Consider the following 7284-nt stretch of genomic DNA (forward strand, 5'->3'; position numbering starts at 1 on the left):
CACTCACTTCCTGGTATCGAGACTTTCTCCTGGAGGGCGCGCGCGCCTGCGTGTGCATGGTCTTAAAGGGCCAGTGCGTGCATAATTGCAGGAAGTCTGCAATCTAGCCCAGAATGCCACTGGACTGCCTCTTGTTCTTTGCCTGAGCGTTGTTCGTTACCCAAAGTTTGTCTTGCAAATGGTCTCCTAGTGTCTTCCAGTTCCCAAGTTCCTGTATCCTGTTTCCCGTGGCATCCTGATCAAGTTCCGTGCTGAAGCTGTTGTCGTGTTTTGCTGCATTCCACGCCTGTTGTGCTACTCCACGCCTGACGTCTGCCTGCCGCCTGGTCCCAGCCGAGCCTGCCTTGCTACTGTCCGAGTTGCCACAGGTACCCTGTCTGGACTATAGACTCTGTAATATACCTGGTTGGTCGGCTGCCGTCCCGCTACGCGGTGCGGTGCAGTGGGTCCACACCCCGCATCGTGACACACCTAAGTCCCATTTACGTGAATTCCCAATTCATTATCATTACATAAGAAAACATAAAAAGTTTATGTAACTTTTATGGTCTGTGTAATGCTCAATGACAACCCCTATGGGCACTGTAATTGCTGCCATTAGTGGATGTCACCCAGCATCTGTTATCTATGCAGGAGACCAAAATATCTCAGAAAGTGCAGAATACAAGGACTTCACACAAGGAGACGACTCAAGGACTTAGACTTCATATTTACATTTATTTTTTATTTTTGGAGGAAACGCCCTTTGAGGTCCATATGTAAATTGGTTACGGTGACCACTAATTATAATTGGACTAATTAACTTGCATTTCCCAATTAGCGGTTCTTTATAAAGTACATATAATTGCTGAACATTATGATGGTACCAGGCCGGGGTATTGCTGCCTTCATGCCAAAACAAACATTAAGCGAATCAGCAAAATATTAAACAGATCAGAGCGATTCCACCGGCGAGAAAACCTAATTATGTCATGAAATTAATAACCAGAAAATGTTCTAACTTAATTTCAAGCTTCCTGCACCAAGACTGCTGAAAAATGATCTACACCGCGTGTCGTCCAGGGTCCTGCAGCCCAGTGTGTGATGTTACTATTTTGAAATACGTCTTCGTTCAGGTGTTTTAATTATTATTATTATTTTTTAAACTTTATGCCATTAGAAAAAAAAAGAAAAAAAATTCTCCTCTTTCTAACGTCCCTCAAGTTGATAAAAATAAGTTAATAGTGCCAGCAGTTGACCCCAATATCACAATCACAGGGTCCAGGAAGCTGAGATATGGGAACCTGTGTGTGCGGGTGCCTGTCCCGGAATCATTAATTATCACCCATACATAGGTGATAATTCTCTAAAGACTGGGGCCCGCCCCGCTGGGACCCCCATGATCGTGGAAATGGGGGTCTCAAACCCCCTGTTCCTCTTCACTGCTCGACCACAGTGTGGCAGACATTGAATTAAGTGGTGGTCGAGCGTGCGCGTTGCTGCTTCATTCAAAGTTTATGGGAATGACGGAAACAGCCCAATGCAGCACTCGGCTGTTTCTGTCATACTCATAAACAATGAATAGAGCGGCGGGAGCATACTCAACTGCCACTCCATTCAAGCTCCTCCTCATAGCGGTGAGTAGGAACTGGGGGTTCAGGACCACCGTTCTCACGATCAGGGCAGTCATCAGGGCAGTATCACTACCATTCCTATCGGGCACCCAGCCCAAAAAATTAAAAAAGGGGTTCACCCACAGGCACTGTACACCACTGCCGCCACTGCCAGATAATTTGCAGAGTGCAACGGGTCTCATTATGTTGCAGGGCCCGTTCTCTTCTCCAAAGTAACTAACGCTGGGGCCTTTCTTCACAAAACTGATGCTGGCTGGTGCCCCGACGTATGCGTCACCACACACAACATGATGGTACAAGACACAATTAAAGATATAATAATGAATAGAAATGCTTTATTAAGGGTTACAAAAACCATAATAATAAATTAGTACAAATAATTGAATAAATAACCATAAATATTTAAAAACAATAAAATATATACCACATATAATAAAAAAAAATCTGTATAATAAACCAGTCTGCCCAGAAAAACCCCAGTAATAAAATATTGTGACAGAAAGCACAAATATAATAATATATTCTTCTTAAAATAGAGGCAGGGCAGGGCACTGGTCCTCCAGAAAAAGCTTCTACTGTCCCCAGACCTCCAGAAATAAGCTATTATTTAAAATTGCGGTGAAGAAAATATTTTTCCTTTTAAGCCATGCCTTTAACCACGCCCAATGCACATTAGGTTCAGCCCATACAGTGTCATGATCCCATAGTGCCCACATAGATGTCACAAACAGCATAATGTACCATAACTGCCCCCACACAGTATAATGCCCCATACAGCATAATGCCACTATAGCTGCCCCCATATAGTAGAATTCCCCCACAGCTGCCCCATACTGTATAATGCCCCCATACAGTATAAAGCCCCCTCAGCTGCCACCATACAGTATAAACCCCCCTTAGCTGCACCATACAGTATAATTCTCCATAGTTGCCCCTTACAGTATTATGCCCACTCAGCTGCCCCTAGTGCCAGTGCCCACATAAAAAAGGGCCAGTGCCCATGTAGATGGTGCCACAAACAGTGGCATGTAGATAGCGCCTCAGTATCCCCTGTAGATAGTGCCCACAGTGCCCATGTAGATAGTGCCACACCCCCTTGAAGATAGTGCCCCAATGAAGATAGCGCTACCCCAGGGGTATAACTAGGAAAGACTGGGTTCCATAGCAAACTTTTGACTGGGCCCCCCAGGTGCCACACGCAGCCCCCTTTATAGATAGTGCCCCCTATAGATTGTGCGATACGGCCTCTCTGTAGACAGTGCTATACAGCCCCCCGGTAGACAGTGTCACACCCACTTGTAGATAGTGCCCCCCACCTACCCCTTGTAGATAGTGCCATACAGCCCCCCTGTATATAGTGCCACACAACCCCCTCCCTTGTATAAAGTGCCACACATCCCCCTTAGTAGATAGTGCCACACACAGACCCCTGTAGATTGCGCCACACACAGCCCCCTGTAGATAGCGCCACAGCGCTCCCTAAAGTAAATAGTACCATACAGCCCCCCTAGTAGATAGTGCCACACAGCCCCCCTTAGTAGTGCCACACTACCCCGAATTAGTAGTGCCACACAGTACCCCCTTAGTAGTGCCACACAGCCCCTTGTATATAATGCCACACAGCTCCCCCTTGTGTATAGTGCCACACAGCACTCCTGTATATTGTGCCACACAGCCCCGCTTGTATATAGTGCCACCCTGCGTCCCCCCTTGTATATAGTGTCAAAAAATCATATCAAAATAAAATTACCCATCATCTCGCTGCAGATTATACAGTGACTACATTACTCATTAGAGGCAGAATAAACATTTACATTAAGTGACTCACCGGTGACATCTCATATTCTAGTTATTTTCTTCTTTTCTTCTCCATCCGGTCCAGGCCTCTATGATGACTTCTCCGTTTTCCGCTCAGATGTCTTCAGCTTCTCACTTTTAAAACATTTCTGCACCTATAAACTAAGATAAAATTTTCACTGCACCTCTAACTATAATAGCGCCATACACTGTGTCCCTGATTATAATAGTACCATACACTGTATCCCACACACACACACACACACACACACACACACACACACACACACACACCGTGCCCCCTGTAGATAGTGCCCCATAGCCCCCCTGTAGATATTGACACCCATGGAGCCTCTGTAGATAGTGCCCTACATAGAAGCCCCTGTAGATAGTGCCCACATATGGACTCCAGAACTGCAGGTCAATAGTGCTAACCACTGAGCCACCGTGCTGCCCTACATATAGCTTTCCCTATAGATAGTACTCCACATATTGCCCACCTCTGTCGATAGTGCCTCACATATAGCTTCCCCTGTATATAGTGTTCCACATATAGCCCACCCCTTTAGACAGTGCCCTACAGATAGCCCCCCTGTAGATAGTGCCCTACAGCTAACCCACCCCTGTATATAGTGTCCCATGTATAGCCAACCCCTATAGATAGTGCTCCACATATAGCCCACCCCTGTATATAGTGTCCCTGATATATCTCCCCCTGTATATAGTGCTCCACATCCCCACATATAGACCCCCCTGTAGATAATGCCACTCACAGATTTATTATTATTAAAAAAAATAAACTTTACATACTCAGATGATCCCGTTCTCGCGCCGTCCGGTGGCAATGCAGACCTGCTCTCTTCTGAGCAGGTCTGCTGGGACTGAACGACGCAAGCGGCGCGATGACATCATCGCGCCGCTAGCGTTGTTGAAAGGGAAGTCATTTTGCCCCGCCAATCAGCGTTATTGTAAGGCGCTGAATGGCTCGGTGCCATTCAGCGTTAATGCATGTATTTGTACCTGCGTGTTATAGACGCAGGTACAATTACTCCAAGAGGGGGTGGCTGTCGTTAGCACCATGGCCCCCTCCGTTGCTAGCGAGGCCACCGTGCATGAGAGGGCCCGTGCCCCCCGGCCCATAAATGTTAGAGGCCGGGCTGCGCAGGCCCGGTATTGGCGTTGCTGTAGACAGCACCATTGGGGCTCCCTCTATGAGCAGAATCCTCAGCCACAGCATCGGGACGTCAGGAGCTCCCTCTAGGAGCGGAACGGCGGCCAGAGCATCAGCAACGTCAGGGTCTGCTTCAGGCTGGGGAATCCGCTCAAGGAGGAGCCCCTTATGTCACTGTCCATATATGGACAGTGACCTCAAGGGCCTCCCAGGGCTCAGCACTTAAGGTAGCGCTGTGCCCGCGGCGTCCTCGATAAGTGGACAGTGAATGCTTGCTTCTCTGGCTCGGGACGCCATAGTTGAATGCTGTAGAAGGGAGCTGATGGTTCCGTGCTTCAGCATTGGTTTCAACTATATCTGCGTCCTGAGGACGCCCTAAACAATGGGACACCGCCCGGCATCTGGGACTGTCCTGTTTAATCCAGGACGGTTGGGCGGTATGTGTAAATAACCATTAATAATTACAAAATATTAATGTGTCTATGCCATCATGTGTCCCCCAAGCAATTCTGCTCTAGGGGGCCCCTATCATTCTGACACTGGCTAGCGTCAGTCTTGTGAAGTAGGGCCCCTCCGCCCGAGGAGAAGAGGTGCCTGGCTGGAAGTGGAGGCAAGAAGACCTGGGAGCGGTAAGTACATATGAGTCCGGTGTATATTAAATTAGGGTCCTGGGTTTTGCATTTAGGCATCAAATTGGGATTCTGAATTAATGTTGGGGTCTGGTCTGGGGTCTGAATTAATGTAGGGCACTGATTGGGGGTGTAAATTAATTTAGGGGTCTGGTCTGGAGTCTGAATTAATTTGGGGATCTGATTGGAGGTGTCAATAAATGTAGCAGTCTAGTCGGAGGTCAGAATTAGTGATCTGGCTGGGGGTGCAAATTAGTAAATTAAAAGTAAATTAATTTAGGAGTCTGTTCTGGAGACTGAACTAATTTGGGGGTCTGGTCTGGGGGCTAAATTAATTTGGGGGTCTGGTCGGGAGCCTGAATTAATTTGTGGGTCTGATTAGGGATGTAAATTAATTTGGGGGTCTGAATTAATTTAGGAATTTGGCTGGAAGTCTGATTTAATTTGACATCCGGTGTCTATGCAGGTGACATGTGTGCGATGTGTGAGAGAAAGGCGGAGACTTCGTCCAAGCATGGCGCGGCGGTGAAAGATCTAAGAGCCTGCAGGAGCCAGCACTGCATTTTGGTGAGTGACTCTGCTGGGTAAAAGCAGCAGCTTCAGTGCAATGATTTTATTTATTTAGATTTATTTATGTTGCCCCCTGCACTTTGTACGAGGGGCCCCTGACGCTTTGACAGTATGGTACACAAAAATTATTGATGGCTGCCCTACTCACTATTGGTAGGGCCCCCAGCGATCAGAAAATGATCACTTTTCCTGTGGATAGGTGATCATTTATAATTCTGGGAAAACTTCTTTAACAATACCCTCATTTACAACATAGTGAGTCTGCAGAGTAATAAAAATATCTATCTATCTATCTATCGATATATCTCATATCTATCGATCTATCTATCTATCTATCTATCTATCTATCTATCTATCTATCTCATATCTATCTATCTATCTATCTATCTATCTATCTATCTATCTATCTATCTATCTATCTATCTATCTATCTATCTATCTATCTATCTATCTATCTATCTATCTATCTATCTATCATCTATCATCTATCTTTTAGCATTTGCTTAGATATAGCTGCTCACGATTTATGAAGCATGTTTTTCTGCCGGTTATATATAGGGGAAGAGTGTACACGAGAGAAGGTCATTATCTGAACTAGTTCTAAAAAACATACATGAATGTCCCCAAATGTGCACAAAAAAACACTTTTTTTTATGCAAATCTGCTTACGCCCAGTCATTTTTTATTTCCTTTTGCATCACATGATTGGCCATTCATATGAATAATAGTCGACATATTTTGCATAGCGATAGCAGCGGATAGCCTGACCTGCAGTGATCAGCTGATCACCGGGCCTGCTTCTATGTTAAAAGGTTTTTCAGAGATGGTCCATAAATATCTTAAAGTATAGTTGTGCAGCCTATGGTTCCCCATTCAGTGCCTGCAGGCTCAATATTCAGAAACGTCTTCAGTCAGTAAAGCTGATCTTGAGTAACTAAAGACACACAGGAGAGGAGAAGTATAGGGAAGGAGGGGGATGCAGTTTCAGTATCTGTGTGGGAGACTCATGCTGTGAGAGGGGAGGAAGAGCAGTTAGAGGGAGGCAGCTGATTGGTCAGAGCACTGCACATCTCTCCAGCCCCACCCACAGTTATAGAGAAAATAATGAACATTTACATAAATTATACAGCGGGAAAGACCCCAAATCTGAAGGTTACACGCAACATTTTTGGCTGTACTTCATCTAAAGAGGTTTTGTTTTTTACGACAGGTATATTTTAGAGGGAACCTACACTTTAAAATCTCCCAACTCCAAATCCAAATAGAAAAGGAAATACTTGAAAAGCAGAGAGAGAATTTTCTTAAGGAAAGTGAGAGACTCGGAGCCTCGTCACCTTCACTTCTGCACGGAGGACTCTGCAAAATCTGTACTGGCCGGTGCGGTAACAGCAACTCCTGATCCATATTTGGAGACAAGACTGTTCTTCCTTCTCTCAGACACTGAGACTTCAATGTCTGCAAAGATTAGATTTGTTTATGTAGAAACCTGCGGAGACTCCGTCAT

At 45.6% G+C, this 7284-nt stretch overlaps 1 long non-coding RNA gene across 1 annotated transcript; it reads left to right on the forward strand.

Moving 5' to 3' along the window:
- Positions 1-5134: 5134 nt before the first annotated feature.
- On the forward strand, positions 5135-7071 carry LOC142741642 (uncharacterized). The gene is made up of 3 exons (XR_012881217.1): positions 5135-5210; positions 5677-5777; positions 6991-7071. It is a non-coding gene; the product is annotated as an uncharacterized LOC142741642 (long non-coding RNA).
- The last annotated feature ends 213 nt before the right edge of the window (positions 7072-7284 follow it).

This window comes from Rhinoderma darwinii, chromosome 2 (genome assembly GCF_050947455.1).
Source record: "Rhinoderma darwinii isolate aRhiDar2 chromosome 2, aRhiDar2.hap1, whole genome shotgun sequence".
NCBI classification, from domain to species: domain Eukaryota; kingdom Metazoa; phylum Chordata; class Amphibia; order Anura; family Rhinodermatidae; genus Rhinoderma; species Rhinoderma darwinii.